Genomic DNA, 20,169 nt, shown 5'->3' with positions numbered 1-20,169 from the left:
TGCATTCTATCTATCAATTGTTGTTTTTGCATTTGTCACCCCGAGTGGGAAGGGTATGCCCAGACGTGGGTCCCTTGCTCTCCATGCCACTGGAATCAAGCTATCCTGGCTGAAGAGGGGTGAAACCCCGAAACCGGTCCTAGGATGCTTGGTTCCAGTCCAGGGAGGACCTGGCTTGGCAGTTCGGGCTGGACTGTTCCCATGAGGCACAGGGTCAAGACTGATTTGCATATGGCTTGGTTCAAACTGGAACGGCATGGTGAGCAAAAAAACGATGGATTTAGGCCCAGATCTCTGTACTGGGGTGAATGTATGACATTGTTCTGCATTCTATCCATCAATTGTTGTTTTTGCATTTGTCACCCCGAGTGGGACGGGTATGCCCAGACGTGGGTCCCTTGCTCTCCATGCCACTGGAATCAAGCTATCCTGGCTGAAGAGGGGTGAAAACCCGAAACCGGTCCTTGGATGCTTGGTTCCAGTCCAGGGAGGACCTGGCTTGGCAGTTCGGGCTGGACTGTTCCCATGAGGCACAGGGTCAAGACTGATTTGCATATGGCTTGGTTCAAACTGGAACGGCATGGTGAGCAAAAAAACGATGGATTTAGGCCCAGATCTCTGTACTGGGGTGAATGTATGACATTGTTCTGCATTCTATCCATCAATTGTTGTTTTTGCATTTGTCACCCCGAGTGGGAAGGGTATGCCCAGACGTGGGTCCCTTGCTCTCCATGCCACTGGAATCAAGCTATCCTGGCTGAAGAGGGGTGAAACCCCGAAACCGGTCCTAGGATGCTTGGTTCCAGTCCAGGGAGGACCTGGCTTGGCAGTTCGGGCTGGACTGTTCCCATGAGGCACAGGGTCAAGACTGATTTGCATATGGCTTGGTTCACACTGGAAAGGCATGGTGAGCGAAAAAACGATGGATTTAGGCCCAGATCTCTGTACTGGGGTGAATGTATGACATTGTTCTGCATTCTATCCATCAATTGTTGTTTTTGCATTTGTCGCCCCGAGTGGGAAGGGTATGCCCAGACGTGGGTCCCTTGCTCTCCATGCCACTGGAATCAAGCTATCCTGGCTGAAGAGGGGTGACACCCCGAAACCGGTCCTAGGATGCTTGGTTCCAGTCCAGGGAGGACCTGGCTTGGCAGTTCGGGCTGGACTGTTCCCATGAGGCACAGGGTCAAGACTGATTTGCATATGGCTTGGTTCAAACTGGAACGGCATGGTGAGCAAAAAAATGATGGATTTAGGCCCAGATCTCTGTACTGGGGTGAATGTATGACATTGTTCTGCATTCTATCCATCAATTGTTGTTTTTGCATTTGTCACCCCGAGTGGGAAGGGTATGCCCAGACGTGGGTCCCTTGCTCTCCATGCCACTGGAATCAAGCTATCCTGGCTGAAGAGGGGTGAAACCCCGAAACCGGTCCTAGGATGCTTGGTTCCAGTCCAGGGAGGACCTGGCTTGGCAGTTCGGGCTGGACTGTTCCCATGAGGCACAGGGTCAAGACTGATTTGCATATGGCTTGGTTCAAACTGGAACGGCATGGTGAGCAAAAAAACGATGGATTTAGGCCCAGATCTCTGTACTGGGGTGAATGTATGACATTGTTCTGCATTCTATCCATCAATTGTTGTTTTTGCATTTGTCACCCCGAGTGGGACGGGTATGCCCAGACGTGGGTCCCTTGCTCTCCTTGCCACTGGAATCAAGCTATCCTGGCTGAAGAGGGGTGAAAGCCCGAAACCGGTCCTTGGATGCTTGGTTCCAGTCCAGGGAGGACCTGGCTTGGCAGTTCGGGCTGGACTGTTCCCATGAGGCACAGGGTCAAGACTGATTTGCATATGGCTTGGTTCAAACTGGAACGGCATGGTGAGCAAAAAAACGATGGATTTAGGCCCAGATCTCTGTACTGGGGTGAATGTATGACATTGTTCTGCATTCTATCCATCAATTGTTGTTTTTGCATTTGTCACCCCGAGTGGGAAGGGTATGCCCAGACGTGGGTCCCTTGCTCTCCATGCCACTGGAATCAAGCTATCCTGGCTGAAGAGGGGTGAAACCCCGAAACTGGTCCTAGGATGCTTGGTTCCAGTCCAGGGAGGACCTGGCTTGGCAGTTCGGGCTGGACTGTTCCCATGAGGCACAGGGTCAAGACTGATTTGCATATGGCTTGGTTCAAACTGGAAAGGCATGGTGAGCGAAAAAACGATGGATTTAGGCCCAGATCTCTGTACTGGGGTGAATGTATGACATTGTTCTGCATTCTATCCATCAATTGTTGTTTTTGCATTTGTCGCCCCGAGTGGGAAGGGTATGCCCGGACGTGGGTCCCTTGCTCTCCATGCCACTGGAATCAAGCTATCATGGCTGAAGAGGGGTGAAACTCCGAAACCGGTCCTAGGATGCTTGGTTCCAGTCCAGGGAGGACCTGGCTTGGCAGTTCGGGCTGGACTGTTCCCATGAGGCACAGGGTCAAGACTGATTTGCATATGGCTTGGTTCAAACTGGAACGGCATGGTGAGCAAAAAAACGATGGATTTAGGCCCAGATCTCTGTACTGGGGTGAATGTATGACATTGTTCTGCATTCTATCCATCAATTGTTGTTTTTGCATTTGTCGCCCCGAGTGGGAAGGGTATGCCCGGACGTGGGTCCCTTGCTCTCCATGCCACTGGAATCAAGCTATCCTGGCTGAAGAGGGGTGAAACCCCGAAACCGGTCCTAGGATGCTTGGTTCCAGTCCAGGGAGGACCTGGCTTTGCAGTTCGGGCTGGACTGTTCCCATGAGGCACAGGGTCAAGACTGATTTGCATATGGCTTGGTTCAAACTGGAAAGGCATGGTGAGCGAAAAAACGATGGATTTAGGCCCAGATCTCTGTACTGGGGTGAATGTATGACATTGTTCTGCATTCTATCCATCAATTGTTGTTTTTGCATTTGTCGCCCCGAGTGGGAAGGGTATGCCCAGACGTGGGTCCCTTGCTCTCCATGCCACTGGAATCAAGCTATCCTGGCTGAAGAGGGGTGACACCCCGAAACCGGTCCTAGGATGCTTGGTTCCAGTCCAGGGAGGACCTGGCTTGGCAGTTCGGGCTGGACTGTTCCCATGAGGCACAGGGTCAAGACTGATTTGCATATGGCTTGGTTCAAACTGGAACGGCATGGTGAGCAAAAAAATGATGGATTTAGGCCCAGATCTCAGTACTGGGGTGAATGTATGACATTGTTCTGCATTCTATCCATCAATTGTTGTTTTTGCATTTGTCACCCCGAGTGGGAAGGGTATGCCCAGACGTGGGTCCCTTGCTCTCCATGCCACTGGAATCAAGCTATCCTGGCTGAAGAGGGGTGAAACCCCGAAACCGGTCCTAGGATGCTTGGTTCCAGTCCAGGGAGGACCTGGCTTGGCAGTTCGGGCTGGACTGTTCCCATGAGGCACAGGGTCAAGACTGATTTGCATATGGCTTGGTTCAAACTGGAACGGCATGGTGAGCAAAAAAACGATGGATTTAGGCCCAGATCTCTGTACTGGGGTGAATGTATGACATTGTTCTGCATTCTATCCATCAATTGTTGTTTTTGCATTTGTCACCCCGAGTGGGACGGGTATGCCCAGACGTGGGTCCCTTGCTCTCCATGCCACTGGAATCAAGCTATCCTGTCTGAAGAGGGGTGAAAACCCGAAACCGGTCCTTGGATGCTTGGTTCCAGTCCAGGGAGGACCTGGCTTGGCAGTTCGGGCTGGACTGTTCCCATGAGGCACAGGGTCAAGACTGATTTGCATATGGCTTGGTTCAAACTGGAACGGCATGGTGAGCAAAAAAACAATGGATTTAGGCCCAGATCTCTGTACTGGGGTGAATGTATGACATTGTTCTGCATTCTATCCATCAATTGTTGTTTTTGCATTTGTCACCCCGAGTGGGAAGGGTATGCCCAGACGTGGGTCCCTTGCTCTCCATGCCACTGGAATCAAGCTATCCTGGCTGAAGAGGGGTGAAACCCCGAAACCGGTCCTAGGATGCTTGGTTCCAGTCCAGGGAGGACCTGGCTTGGCAGTTCGGGCTGGACTGTTCCCATGAGGCACAGGGTCAAGACTGATTTGCATATGGCTTGGTTCAAACTGGAAAGGCATGGTGAGCGAAAAAACGATGGATTTAGGCCCAGATCTCTGTACTGGGGTGAATGTATGACATTGTTCTGCATTCTATCCATCAATTGTTGTTTTTGCATTTGTCGCCCCGAGTGGGAAGGGTATGCCCGGACGTGGGTCCCTTGCTCTCCATGCCACTGGAATCAAGCTATCATGGCTGAAGAGGGGTGAAACTCCGAAACCGGTCCTAGGATGCTTGGTTCCAGTCCAGGGAGGACCTGGCTTGGCAGTTCGGGCTGGACTGTTCCCATGAGGCACAGGGTCAAGACTGATTTGCATATGGCTTGGTTCAAACTGGAACGGCATGGTGAGCAAAAAAACGATGGATTTAGGCCCAGATCTCTGTACTGGGGTGAATGTATGACATTGTTCTGCATTCTATCCATCAATTGTTGTTTTTGCATTTGTCACCCCGAGTGGGAAGGGTATGCCCAGACGTGGGTCCCTTGCTCTCCATGCCACTGGAATCAAGCTATCCTGGCTGAAGAGGGGTGAAACCCCGAAACCGGTCCAAGGATGCTTGGTTCCAGTCCAGGGAGGACCTGGCTTGGCAGTTCGGGCTGGACTGTTCCCATGAGGCACAGGGTCAAGACTGATTTGCATATGGCTTGGTTCAAACTGGAACGGCATGGTGAGCAAAAAAACGATGGATTTAGGCCCAGATCTCTGTACTGGGGTGAATGTATGACATTGTTCTGCATTCTATCCATCAATTGTTGTTTTTGCATTTGTCACCCCGAGTGGGAAGGGTATGCCCAGACGTGGGTCCCTTGCTCTCCATGCCACTGGAATCAAGCTATCCTGGCTGAAGAGGGGTGAAACCCCGAAACCGGTCCTAGGATACTTGGTTCCAGTCCAGGGAGGACCTGGCTTGGCAGTTCGGGCTGGACTGTTCCCATGAGGCACAGGGTCAAGACTGATTTGCATATGGCTTGGTTCAAACTGGAACGGCATGGTGAGCAAAAAAACGATGGATTTAGGCCCAGATCTCTGTACTGGGGTGAATGTATGACATTGTTCTGCATTCTATCCATCAATTGTTGTTTTTGCATTTGTCACCCCGAGTGGGAAGGGTATGCCCAGACGTGGGTCCCTTGCTCTCCATGCCACTGGAATCAAGCTATCCTGGCTGAAGAGGGGTGAAACCCTGAAACCGGTCCTAGGATGCTTGGTTCCAGTCCAGGGAGGACCTGGCTTGGCAGTTCGGGCTGGACTGTTCCCATGAGGCACAGGGTCAAGACTGATTTGCATATGGCTTGGTTCAAACTGGAACGGCATGGTGAGCAAAAAAACGATGGATTTAGGCCCAGATCTCTGTACTGGGGTGAATGTATGACATTGTTCTGCATTCTATCCATCAATTGTTGTTTTTGCATTTGTCACCCCGAGTGGGAAGGGTATGCCCAGGCGTGGGTCACTTGCTCTCCATGCCACTGGAATCAAGCTATCCTGGCTGAAGAAGGGTGAAACCCCGAAACCGGTCCTAGGATGCTTGGTTCCAGTCCAGGGAGGACCTGGCTTGGCAGTTCGGGCTGGACTGTTCCCATGAGGCACAGGGTCAAGACTGATTTGCATATGGCTTGGTTCAAACTGGAACGGCATGGTGAGCAAATAAACTATGGATTTAGGCGCAGATCTCTGTACTGAGGTGAATGTATGACCTTGTTCTGCATTCTATCCATCAATTGTTGTTTTTGCATTTGTCACCCCGAGTGGGAAGGGTATGCCCAGACGTGGGTCCCTTGCTCTCCATGCCACTGGAATCAAGCTATCCTGGCTGAAGAGGGGTGAAACCCCGAAACCGGTCCAAGGATGCTTGGTTCCAGTCCAGGGAGGACCTGGCTTGGCAGTTCGGGCTGGACTGTTCCCATGAGGCACAGGGTCAAGACTGATTTGCATATGGCTTGGTTCAAACTGGAACGGCATGGTGAACAAAAAAGCGATGGATTTAGGCCCAGATCTCTGTACTGGGGTGAATGTATGACATTGTTCTGCATTCTACCCATCAATTGTTGTTTTTGCATTTGTCACCCCAAGTGGGAAGGGTAAGCCCAGACTTGGGTCCCTTGCTCTCCATGCCACTGGAATCAAGCTATCCTGGCTGAAGAGGGGTGAAACTCTGAAACCGGTCCTAGGATGCTTGGTTCCAGTCCAGGGAGGACCTGGCTTGGCAGTTCGGGCTGGACTGTTCCCATGAGGCACAGGGTCAAGACTGATTTGCTTATGGCTTGGTTCAAACTGGAACGGCATGGTGAGCAAAAAAACTATGGATTTAGGCCCAGATCTCTGTACTGGGGTGAATGTATGACATTGTTCTGCATTCTATCCATCAATTGTTGTTTTTGCATTTGTCACCCCGAGTGGGAAGGGTATGCCCAGACGTGGGTCCCTTGCTCTCCATGCCACTGGAATCAAGCTATCCTGGCTGAAGAGGGGTGAAACCCCGAAACCGGTCCAAGGATGCTTGGTTCCAGTCCAGGGAGGACCTGGCTTGGCAGTTCGGGCTGGACTGTTCCCATGAGGCACAGGGTCAAGACTGATTTGCATATGGCTTGGTTCAAACTGGAACGGCATGGTGAGCAAAAAAACGATGGATTTAGGCCCAGATCTCTGTACTGGGGTGAATGTATGACATTGTTCTGCATTCTATCCATCAATTGTTGTTTTTGCATTTGTCACCCCGAGTGGGAAGGGTATGCCCAGACGTGGGTCCCTTGCTCTCCATGCCACTGGAATCAAGCTATCCTGGCTGAAGAGGGGTGAAACCCCGAAACCGGTCCTAGGATACTTGGTTCCAGTCCAGGGAGGACCTGGCTTGGCAGTTCGGGCTGGACTGTTCCCATGAGGCACAGGGTCAAGACTGATTTGCATATGGCTTGGTTCAAACTGGAACGGCATGGTGAGCAAAAAAACGATGGATTTAGGCCCAGATCTCTGTACTGGGGTGAATGTATGACATTGTTCTGCATTCTATCCATCAATTGTTGTTTTTGCATTTGTCACCCCGAGTGGGAAGGGTATGCCCAGACGTGGGTCCCTTGCTCTCCATGCCACTGGAATCAAGCTATCCTGGCTGAAGAGGGGTGAAACCCTGAAACCGGTCCTAGGATGCTTGGTTCCAGTCCAGGGAGGACCTGGCTTGGCAGTTCGGGCTGGACTGTTCCCATGAGGCACAGGGTCAAGACTGATTTGCATATGGCTTGGTTCAAACTGGAACGGCATGGTGAGCAAAAAAACGATGGATTTAGGCCCAGATCTCTGTACTGGGGTGAATGTATGACATTGTTCTGCATTCTATCCATCAATTGTTGTTTTTGCATTTGTCACCCCGAGTGGGAAGGGTATGCCCAGACGTGGGTCACTTGCTCTCCATGCCACTGGAATCAAGCTATCCTGGCTGAAGAAGGGTGAAACCCCGAAACCGGTCCTAGGATGCTTGGTTCCAGTCCAGGGAGGACCTGGCTTGGCAGTTCGGGCTGGACTGTTCCCATGAGGCACAGGGTCAAGACTGATTTGCATATGGCTTGGTTCAAACTGGAACGGCATGGTGAGCAAATAAACTATGGATTTAGGCGCAGATCTCTGTACTGAGGTGAATGTATGACCTTGTTCTGCATTCTATCCATCAATTGTTGTTTTTGCATTTGTCACCCCGAGTGGGAAGGGTATGCCCAGACGTGGGTCCCTTGCTCTCCATGCCACTGGAATCAAGCTATCCTGGCTGAAGAGGGGTGAAACCCCGAAACCGGTCCAAGGATGCTTGGTTCCAGTCCAGGGAGGACCTGGCTTGGCAGTTCGGGCTGGACTGTTCCCATGAGGCACAGGGTCAAGACTGATTTGCATATGGCTTGGTTCAAACTGGAACGGCATGGTGAACAAAAAAACGATGGATTTAGGCCCAGATCTCTGTACTGGGGTGAATGTATGACATTGTTCTGCATTCTACCCATCAATTGTTGTTTTTGCATTTGTCACCCCAAGTGGGAAGGGTAAGCCCAGACGTGGGTCCCTTGCTCTCCATGCCACTGGAATCAAGCTATCCTGGCTGAAGAGGGGTGAAACTCTAAAACCGGTCCTAGGATGCTTGGTTCCAGTCCAGGGAGGACCTGGCTTGGCAGTTCGGGCTGGACTGTTCCCATGAGGCACAGGGTCAAGACTGATTTGCTTATGGCTTGGTTCAAACTGGAACGGCATGGTGAGCAAAAAAACTATGGATTTAGGCCCAGATCTCTGTACTAGGGTGAATGTATGACATTGTTCTGCATTCTATCCATCAATTGTTGTTTTTGCATTTGTCACCCCGAGTGGGAAGGGTATGCCCAGACGTGGGTCCCTTGCTCTCCATGCCACTGGAATCAAGCTATCCTGGCTGAAGAGGGGTGAAACCCCGAAACCGGTCCTAGGATGCTTGGTTCCAGTCCAGGGAGGACCTGGCTTGGCAGTTCGGGCTGGACTGTTCCCATGAGGCACAGGGTCAAGACTGATTGCCATATGGCTTGGTTCAAACTGGAACGGCAAGGTGAGCAAAAAAACGATGGATTTAGGCCCAGATCTCTGTACTGGGGTGAATGTATGACATTGTTCTGCATTCTACCCATCAATTGTTGTTTTTGCATTTGTCACCCCGAGTGGGAAGGGTATGCCCAGACGTGGGTCCCTTGCTCTCCATGCCACTGGAATCAAGCTATCCTGGCTGAAGAGGGGTGAAACCCCGAAACCGGTCCTAGGATGCTTGGTTCCAGTCCAGGGAGGACCTGGCTTGGCAGTTCGGGCTGGACTGTTCCCATGAGGCACAGGGTCAAGACTGATTTGCATATGGCTTGGTTCAAACTGGAACGGCATGGTGAGCGAAAAAACGATGGATTTAGGCCCAGATCTCTGTTCTGGGGTGAATGTATGACATTGTTCTGCATTCTATCCATCAATTGTTGTTTTTGCATTTGTCGCCCCGAGAGGGAAGGGTATGCCCAGACGTGGGTCCCTTGCTCTCCATGCCACTGGAATCAAGCTATCCTGGCTGAAGAGGGGTGAAACTCCGAAACCGGTCCTAGGATGATTGGTTCCAGTCCAGGGAGGACCTGGCTTGGCAGTTCGGGCTGGATTGTTCCCATGAGGCACAGGGTCAAGACTGATTTGCATATGGCTTGGTTCAAACTGGAACGGCATGGTGAGCAAAAAAACGATGGATTTAGGCCCAGATCTCTGTACTGGGGTGAATGTATGACATTGTTCTGCATTCTATCCATCAATTGTTTTTGCATTTGTCACCCCGAGTGGGAAGGGTATGCCCAGACATGGGTCCCTTGCTCTCCATGCCACTGGAATAAAGCTATCCTGGCTGAAGAAGGGTGAAACCCCGAAACCGGTCCTAGGATGCTTGGTTCCAGTCCAAAGAGGACCTGGCTTGGCAGTTCGGGCTGGACTGTTCCCATGAGGCACAGGGTCAAGACTGATTTGCATATGGCTTGGTTCAAACTGGAATGGCATGGTGAGCAAAAAAACGATGGATTTAGGCCCAGATCTCTGTACTAGGGTGAATGTATGACCTTGTTCTGCATTCTATCCATCAATTGTTGTTTTTGCATTTGTCACCCCGAGTGGGAAGGGTATGCCCAGACGTGGGTCCCTTGCTCTCCATGCCACTGGAATCAAGCTATCCTGGCTGAAGAGGGGTGAAAAACCGAAACCGGTCCAAGGATGCTTGGTTCCAGTCCAGGGAGGACCTGGCTTGGCAGTTCGGGCTGGACTGTTCCCATGAGGCACAGGGTCAAGACTGATTTGCATATGGCTTGGTTCAAACTGGAACGGCATGGTGAGCATAAAAACGATGGATTTAGGCCCAGATCTCTGTACTGGGGTGAATGTATGACATTGTTCTGCATTCTATCCATCAATTGTTGTTTTTGCATTTGTCACCCCGAGTGGGAAGGGTATGCCCAGACGTGGGTCCCTTGCTCTCCATGCCACTGGAATCAAGCTATCCTGGCTGAAGAGGGGTGACACCCCGAAACCGGTCCTAGGATGCTTGGTTCCAGTCCAGGGAGGACCTGGCTTGGCAGTTCGGGCTAGACTGTTCCCATGAGGCACAGGGTCAAGACTGATTTGCATATGGCTTGGTTCAAACTGGAACGGCATGGTGAGCAAAAAAACGATGGATTTAGGCCCAGATCTCTGTACTGGGGTGAATGTATGACATTGTTCTGCATTCTATCTATCAATTGTTGTTTTTGCATTTGTCACCCCGAGTGGGAAGGGTATGCCCAGACGTGGGTCCCTTGCTCTCCATGCCACTGGAATCAAGCTATCCTGGCTGAAGAGGGGTGAAACCCCGAAACCGGTCCTAGGATGCTTGGTTCCAGTCCAGGGAGGACCTGGCTTGGCAGTTCGGGCTGGACTGTTCCCATGAGGCACAGGGTCAAGACTGATTTGCATATGGCTTGGTTCAAACTGGAACGGCATGGTGAGCAAAAAAACGATGGATTTAGGCCCAGATCTCTGTACTGGGGTGAATGTATGACATTGTTCTGCATTCTATCCATCAATTGTTGTTTTTGCATTTGTCACCCCGAGTGGGACGGGTATGCCCAGACGTGGGTCCCTTGCTCTCCATGCCACTGGAATCAAGCTATCCTGGCTGAAGAGGGGTGAAAACCCGAAACCGGTCCTTGGATGCTTGGTTCCAGTCCAGGGAGGACCTGGCTTGGCAGTTCGGGCTGGACTGTTCCCATGAGGCACAGGGTCAAGACTGATTTGCATATGGCTTGGTTCAAACTGGAACGGCATGGTGAGCAAAAAAACGATGGATTTAGGCCCAGATCTCTGTACTGGGGTGAATGTATGACATTGTTCTGCATTCTATCCATCAATTGTTGTTTTTGCATTTGCCGCCCCGAGTGGGAAGGGTATGCCCAGACGTGGGTCCCTTGCTCTCCATGCCACTGGAATCAAGCTATCATGGCTGAAGAGGGGTGAAACTCCGAAACCGGTCCTAGGATGCTTGGTTCCAGTCCAGGGAGGACCTGGCTTGGCAGTTCGGGCTGGACTGTTCCCATGAGGCACAGGGTCAAGACTGATTTGCATATGGCTTGGTTCAAACTGGAACGGCATGGTGAGCAAAAAAACCATGGATTTAGGCCCAGATCTCTGTACTGGGGTGAATGTATGACATTGTTCTGCATTCTATCCATCAATTGTTGTTTTTGCATTTGTCACCCTGAGTGGGAAGGGTATGCCCAGACGTGGGTCCCTTGCTCTCCATGCCACTGGAATCAAGCTATCCTGGCTGAAGAGGGGTGACACCCCGAAACCGGTCCTAGGATGCTTGGTTCCAGTCCAGGGAGGACCTGGATTGGCAGTTCGGGCTGGACTGTTCCCATGAGGCACAGGGTCAAGACTGATTTGCATATGGCTTGGTTCAAACTGGAACGGCATGGTGAGCAAAAAAATGATGGATTTAGGCCCAGATCTCTGTACTGGGGTGAATGTATGACATTGTTCTGCATTCTATCCATAAATTGTTGTTTTTGCATTTGTCACCCCGAGTGGGAAGGGTATGCCCAGACGTGGGTCCCTTTCTCTCCATGCCACTGGAATCAAGCTATCCTGGCTGAAGAGGGGTGAAACCCCGAAACCGGTCCTAGGATGCTTGGTTCCAGTCCAGGGAGGACCTGGCTTGGCAGTTCGGGCTGGACTGTTCCCATGAGGCACAGGGTCAAGACTGATTTGCATATGGCTTGGTTCAAACTGGAACGGCATGGTGAGCAAAAAAACGATGGATTTAGGCCCAGATCTCTGTACTGGGGTGAATGTATGACATTGTTCTGCATTCTATCCATCAATTGTTGTTTTTGCATTTGTCACCCCGAGTGGGACGGGTATGCCCAGACGTGGGTCCCTTGCTCTCCATGCCACTGGAATCAAGCTATCCTGGCTGAAGAGGGGTGAAAACCCGAAACCGGTCCTTGGATGCTTGGTTCCAGTCCAGGGAGGACCTGGCTTGGCAGTTCGGGCTGGACTGTTCCCATGAGGCACAGGGTCAAGACTGATTTGCATATGGCTTGGTTCAAACTGGAACGGCATGGTGAGCAAAAAAACGATGGATTTAGGCCCAGATCTCTGTACTGGTGTGAATGTATGACATTGTTCTGCATTCTATCCATCAATTGTTGTTTTTGCATTTGTCACCCCGAGTGGGAAGGGTATGCCCAGACGTGGGTCCCTTGCTCTCCATGCCACTGGAATCAAGCTATCCTGGCTGAAGAGGGGTGAAACCCCGAAACCGGTCCTAGGATGCTTGGTTCCAGTCCAGGGAGGACCTGGCTTGGCAGTTCGGGCTGGACTGTTCCCATGAGGCACAGGGTCAAGACTGATTTGCATATGGCTTGGTTCAAACTGGAAAGGCATGGTGAGCGAAAAAACGATGGATTTAGGCCCAGATCTCTGTATTGGGGTGAATGTATGACATTGTTCTGCATTCTATCCATCAATTGTTGTTTTTGCATTGTCGCCCCGAGTGGGAAGGGTATGCCCAGACGTGGGTCCCTTGCTCTCCATGCCACTGGAATCAAGCTATCATGGCTGAAGAGGGGTGAAACTCCGAAACCGGTCCTAGGATGCTTGGTTCCAGTCCAGGGAGGACCTGGCTTGGCAGTTCGGGCTGGACTGTTCCCATGAGGCACAGGGTCAAGACTGATTTGCATATGGCTTGTTTCAAACTGGAACGGCATGGTGAGCAAAAAAACAATGGATTTAGGCCCAGATCTCTGTACTGGGGTGAATGTATGACATTGTTCTGCATTCTATCCATCAATTGTTGTTTTTGCATTTGTCACCCCGAGTGGGAAGGGTATGCCCAGACGTGGGTCCCTTGCTCTCCATGCCACTGGAATCAAGCTATCCTGGCTGAAGAGGGGTGAAACCCTGAAACCGGTCCTAGGATGCTTGGTTCCAGTCCAGGGAGGACCTGGCTTGGCAGTTCGGGCTGGACTGTTCCCATGAGGCACAGGGTCAAGACTGATTTGCATATGGCTTGGTTCAAACTGGAACGGCATGGTGAGCAAAAAAACGATGGATTTAGGCCCAGATCTCTGTACTGGGGTGAATGTATGACATTGTTCTGCATTCTATCCATCAATTGTTGTTTTTGCATTTGTCACCCCGAGTGGGAAGGGTATGCCCAGAAAGTGGGTCACTTGCTCTCCATGCCACTGGAATCAAGCTATCCTGGCTGAAGAAGGGTGAAACCCCGAAACCGGTCCTAGGATGCTTGGTTCCAGTCCAGGGAGGACCTGGCTTGGCAGTTCGGGCTGGACTGTTCCCATGAGGCACAGGGTCAAGACTGATTTGCATATGGCTTGGTTCAAACTGGAACGGCATGGTGAACAAAAAAACGATGGATTTAGGCCCAGATCTCTGTACTGGGGTGAATGTATGACATTGTTCTGCATTCTACCCATCAATTGTTGTTTTTGCATTTGTCACCCCAAGTGGGACGGGTAAGCCCAGACGTGGGTCCCTTGCTCTCCATGCCACTGGAATCAAGCTATCCTGGCTGAAGAGGGGTGAAACCCCGAAACCGGTCCTAGGATGCTTGGTTCCAGTCCAGGGAGGACCTGGCTTGGCAGTTCGGGCTGGACTGTTCCCATGAGGCACAGGGTCAAGACTGATTTGCTTATGGCTTGGTTCAAACTGGAACGGCATGGTGAGCAAAAAAACGATGGATTTAGGCCAAGATCTCTGTACTAGGGTGAATGTATGACATTGTTCTGCATTCTATCCATCAATTGTTGTTTTTGCATTTGTCACCCCGAGTGGGAAGGGTATGCCCAGACGTGGGTCCCTTGCTCTCCATGCCACTGGAATCAAGCTATCCTGGCTGAAGAGGGGTGAAACCCCGAAACCGGTCCTAGGATGCTTGGTTCCAGTCCAGGGAGGACCTGGCTTGGCAGTTCGGGCTGGACTGTTCCCATGAGGCACAGGGTCAAGACTGATTTGCTTATGGCTTGGTTCAAACTGGAACGGCATGGTGAGCAAAAAAACGATGGATTTAGGCCCAGATCTCTGTACTAGGGTGAATGTATGACATTGTTCTGCATTCTATCCATCAATTGTTGTTTTTGCATTTGTCACCCCGAGTGGGAAGGGTATGCCCAGACGTGGGTCCCTTGCTCTCCATGCCACTGGAATCAAGCTATCCTGGCTGAAGAGGGGTGAAACCCCGAAACCGGTCCTAGGATGCTTGGTTCCAGTCCAGGGAGGACCTGGCTTGGCAGTTCGGGCTGGACTGTTCCCATGAGGCACAGGGTCAAGACTGATTTGCATATGGCTTGGTTCAAACTGGAACGGCATGGTGAGCAAAAAAACGATGGATTTAGGCCCAGATCTCTGTACTGGGGTGAATGTATGACATTGTTCTGCATTCTATCCATCAATTGTTGTTTTTGCATTTGTCACCCCGAGTGGGAAGGGTATGCCCAAACGTGGGTCCCTTGCTCTCCATGCCACTGGAATCAAGCTATCCTGGCTGAAGAGGGGTGAAACCCCGAAACCGGTCCTAGGATGCTTGGTTCCAGTCCAGGGAGGACCTGGCTTGGCAGTTCGGGCTGGACTGTTCCCATGAGGCACAGGGTCAAGACTGATTTGCATATGGCTTGGTTCAAACTGGAACGGCATGGTGAGCAAAAAAACGATGGATTTAGGCCCAGATCTCTGTACTGGGGTGAATGTATGACATTGTTCTGCATTCTATCCATCAATTGTTGTTTTTGCATTTGTCACCCCAAGTGGGAAGGGTATGCCCAGATGTGGGTCCCTTGCTCTCCATGCCACTGGAATCAAGCTATCCTGGCTGAAGAGGGGTGAAACCCCGAAACCGGTCCTAGGATGCTTGGTTCCAGTCCAGGGAGGACCTGGCTTGGCAATTCGGGCTGGACTGTTTCCATGAGGCACAGGGTCAAGACTGATTTGCATATGGCTTGGTTCAAACTGGAACGGCATGGTGAGCAAAAAAATGATGGATTTAGGCCCAGATCTCTGTACTGGGGTGAATGTATGACATTGTTCTGCATTCTAGCCATCAATTGTTGTTTTTGCATTTGTCACCCCGAGTGGGAAGGGTATGCCCAGACGTGGGTCCCTTGCTCTCCATGCCACTGGAATCAAGCTATCCTGGCTGAAGAGGGGTGAAACCCCGAAACCGGTCCTAGGATGCTTGGTTCCAGTCCAGGGAGGACCTGGCTTTGCAGTTCGGGCTGGACTGTTCCCATGAGGCACAGTGTCAAGACTGATTTGCATATGGCTTGGTTCAAACTGGAACAGCATGGTGAGCAAAAAAACGATGGATTTAGGCCCAGATCTCTGTACTGGGGTGAATGTATGACCTTGTTCTGCATTCTATCCATCAATTGTTGTTTTTGCATTTGTCACCCCGAGTGGGAAGCGTATGCCCAGACGTGGGTCCCTTGCTCTCCATGCCACTGGAATCAAGCTATCCTGGCTGAAGAGGGGTGAAACCCCGAAACCGGTCCTAGGATGCTTGGTTCCAGTCCAGGGAGGACCTGGCTTGGCAGTTCGGGCTGGACTGTTTCCATGAGGCACAGGGTCAAGACTGATTTGCATATGGCTTGGTTCAAACTGGAACGGCATGGTGAGCAAAAAAACGATGGATTTAGGCCCAGATCTCTGTACTGGGGTGAATGTATGACATTGTTCTGCATTCTATCCATCAATTGTTGTTTTTGCATTTGTCACCCGAGTGGGAAGGGTATGCCCAGACGTGGGTCCCTTGCTCTCCATGCCACTGGAATCAAGCTATCCTGGCTGAAGAGGGGTGAAACCCCGAAACCGGTCCTAGGATGCTTGGTTCCAGTCCAGGGAGGACCTGGCTTGGCAGTTCGGGCTGGACTGTTCCCATGAGGCACAGGGTCAAGACTGATTTGCATATGGCTTGGTTCAAACTGGAACGGCATGGTGAGCAAAAAAAACGATGGATTTAGGCCCAGATCTCTGTACTGGGGTGAATGTATGACATTGTTCTGCATTCTATCCATCAATTGTTGTTTTTGCATTTGTCACCCCGAGTGGGAAGGGTATGCCCAGACGTGGGTCCCTTGCTCTCCATTCCACTGGAATCAAGCTATCCTGGCTGAAGAGGGGTGAAACACCGAAACCGGTCCTAGGATGCTTGGTTCCAGTCCAGGGAGGACCTGGCTTGGCAGTTCGGGCTGGACTGTTCCCATGAGGCACAGGGTCAAAACTGATTTGCATATGGCTTGGTTCAAACTGGAACGGCATGGTGAGCAAAAAAACGATGGATTTAGGCCCAGATCTCTGTACTGGGGTGAATGTATGACCTTGTTCTGCATTTTATCCATCAATTGTTGTTTTTGCATTTGTCACCCCGAGTGGGAAGGGTATGCCCAGACGTGGGTCCCTTGCTCTCCATGCCACTGGAATCAAGCTATCCTGGCTGAAGAGGGGTGAAACCCCGAAACCGGTCCTAGGATGCTTGGTTCCAGTCCAGGGAGGACCTGGCTTGGCAGTTCGGGCTGGACTGTTCCCATGAGGCACAGGGTCAAGACTGATTTGCATATGGCTTGGTTCAAACTGGAACGGCATGGTGAGCAAAAAAACGATGGATTTAGGCCCAGATCTCTGTACTGGGGTGAATGTATGACATTGTTTTGCATTCTATCCATCAATTGTGGTTTTTGCATTTGTCACCCCGAGTGGGAAGGGTATGCCCAGACATGGGTCCCTTGCTCTCCAATCCACTGGAATCAAGCTATCCTGGCTGAAGAGGGGTGAAACCCCGAAACCGGTCCTAGGATGCGTGGTTCCAGTCCAGGGAGGACCTGGCTTGGCAGTTCGGGCTGGACTGTTCCCATGAGGCACAGGGTCAAGACTGATTTGCATATGGCTTGGTTCAAACTGGAACGGCATAATGAGCAAAAAAAACGATGGATTTAGGCCCAGATCTCTGTACTGGGGTGAATGTATGACATTGTTCTGCATTCTATCCATCAATTGTTGTTTTTGCATTTGTCACCTCGAGTGGGAAGGGTATGCCCAGACGTGGGTCCCTTGCTCTCCATGCCACTGGAATCAAGCTATCCTGGCTGAAGAGGGGTGAAACCCCAAAACCGGTCCTAGGATGCTTGGTTCCAGTCCAGGGAGGACCTGGCTTGGCAGTTCGGGCTGGACTGTTCCCATGAGGCACAGGGTCAAGACTGATTTGCATATGGCTTGGTTCAAACTGGAACGGCATGGTGAGCGAAAAAACGATGGATTTAGGCCCAGATCTCTGTACTGGGGTGAATGTATGACATTGTTCTGCATTCTATCCATCAATTTTTGTTTTTGCATTTGTCGCCCCGAGTGGGAAGGGTATGCCCAGACATGGGTCCCTTGCTCTCCATGCCACTGGAATCAAGCTATCCTGGCTGAAGAGGGGTGAAACTCCGAAACCGGTCCTAGGATGCTTGGTTCCAGTCCAGGGAGGACCTGGCTTGGCAGTTCGGGCTGGACTGTTCCCATGAGGCACAGGGTCAAGACTGATTTGCATATGGCTTGGTTCAAACTGGAACGGCATGGTGAGCAAAAAAACAATGGATTTAGGCCCAGATCTCTGTACTGGGGTGAATGTATGACATTGTTCTGCATTCTATCCATCAATTGTTGTTTTTGCATTTGTCACCCCGAGTGGGAAGGGTATGCCCAGACGTGGGTCCCTTGCTCTCCATGCCACTGGAATCAAGCTATCCTGGCTGAAGAGGGGTGAAACCCCGAAACCGGTCCTAGGATGCTTGGTTCCAGTCCAGGGAGGACCTGGCTTGGCAGTTCGGGCTGGACTGTTCCCAACAGGCACAGGGTCAAGACTGATTTGCATATGGCTTGGTTCAAACTGGAACGGCATGGTGAGCAAAAAAACGATGGATTTAGGCCCAGATCTCTGTACTGGGGTGAATGTATGACATTGTTCTGCATTCTATCCATCAATTGTTGTTTTTGCGTTTGTCACCCCGAGTGGGAAGGGTATGCCCAGACGTGGGTCCCTTGCTCTCCATGCCACTGGAATCAAGCTATCCTGGCTGAAGAGGGGTGAAACCCCGAAACCGGTCCTAGGATGCTTGGTTCCAGTCCAGGGAGGACCTGGCTTGGCAGTTCGGGCTGGACTGTTCCCATGAGGCACAGGGTCAAGACTGATTTGCATATGGCTTGGTTCAAACTGGAACGGCATGGTGAGCAAAAAAAACGATGGATTTAGGCCCAGATCTCTGTACTGGGGTGAATGTATGACATTGTTCTGCATTCTACCCATCAATTGTTGTTTTTGCATTTGTCACCCCGAGTGGGAAGGGTATGCCCAGACGTGGGTCCCTTGCTCTCCATGGCACTGGAATCAAGCTATCCTGGCTGAAGAGGGGTAAAACCCCGAAACCGGTCCTAGGATGCTTGGTTCCAGTCCAGGGAGGACCTGGCTTGGCAGTTCGGGCTGGACTGTTCCCATGAGGCACAGGGTCAAGACTGATTTGCATATGGCTTGGTTCAAACTGGAACGGCATAATGAGCAAAAAAAACGATGGATTTAGGCCCAGATCTCTGTACTGGGGTGAATGTATGACATTGTTCTGCATTCTATCCATCAATTGTTGTTTTTGCATTTGTCACCTCGAGTGGGAAGGGTATGCCTAGACGTGGGTCCCTTGCTCTCCATGCCACTGGAATCAAGCTATCCTGGCTGAAGAGGGGTGAAACCCCAAAACCGGTCCTAGGATGCTTGGTTCCAGTCCAGGGAGGACCTGGCTTGGCAGTTCGGGCTGGACTGTTCCCATGAGGCACAGGGTCAAGACTGATTTGCATATGGCTTGGTTCAAACTGGAACGGCATGGTGAGCGAAAAAACGATGGATTTAGGCCCAGATCTCTGTACTGGGGTGAATGTATGACATTGTTCTGCATTCTATCCATCAATTTTTGTTTTTGCATTTGTCGCCCTGAGTGGGAAGGGTATGCCCAGACATGGGTCCCTTGCTCTCCATGCCACTGGAATCAAGCTATCCTGGCTGAAGAGGGGTGAAACTCCGAAACCGGTCCTAGGATGCTTGGTTCCAGTCCAGGGAGGACCTGGCTTGGCAGTTCGGGCTGGACTGTTCCCATGAGGCACAGGGTCAAGACTGATTTGCATATGGCTTGGTTCAAACTGGAACGGCATGGTGAGCAAAAAAACAATGGATTTAGGCCCAGATCTCTGTACTGGGGTGAATGTATGACATTGTTCTGCATTCTATCCATCAATTGTTGTTTTTGCATTTGTAACCCCGAGTGGGAAGGGTATGCCCAGACGTGGGTCCCTTGCTCTCCATGCCACTGGAATCAAGCTATCCTGGCTGAAAAGGGGTGAAACCCTGAAACCGGTCCTAGGATGCTTGGTTCCAGTCCAGGGAGGACCTGGCTTGGCAGTTCGGGCTGGACTGTTCCCATGAGGCACAGGGTCAAGACTGATTTGCATATGGCTTTGTTCAAACTGGAACAGCATGGTGAGCAAAAAAACGATGGATTTAGGCCCAGATCTCTGTACTGGGGTGAATGTATGACATTGTTCTGCATTCTATCCATCAATTGTTGTTTTTGCATTTGTCACCCCGAGTGGGAAGGGTATGCCCAGACGTGGGTCCCTTGCTCTCCATGCCACTGGAATCAAGCTATCCTGGCTGAAGAGGGGTGAAACCCCGAAACCGGTCCTAGGATGCTTGGTTCCAGTCCAGGGAGGACCTGGCTTGGCAGTTCGGGCTGGACTGTTCCCAACAGGCACAGGGTCAAGACTGATTTGCATATGGCTTGGTTCAAACTGGAACGGCATGGTGAGCAAAAAAACGATGGATTTAGGCCCAGATCTCAGTACTGGGGTGAATGTATGACATTGTTCTGCATTCTATCCATCAATTGTTGTTTTTGCGTTTGTCACCCCGAGTGGGAAGGGTATGCCCAGACGTGGGTCCCTTGCTCT

The sequence above is a fragment of the Triturus cristatus genome, chromosome 7, assembly GCF_964204655.1.
Source record: "Triturus cristatus chromosome 7, aTriCri1.1, whole genome shotgun sequence".
Taxonomy (NCBI): Eukaryota; Metazoa; Chordata; class Amphibia; order Caudata; family Salamandridae; genus Triturus; species Triturus cristatus.
The sequence above is the reverse complement of the archived record's forward strand: the minus strand, read 5'-3'. Positions refer to the sequence as shown.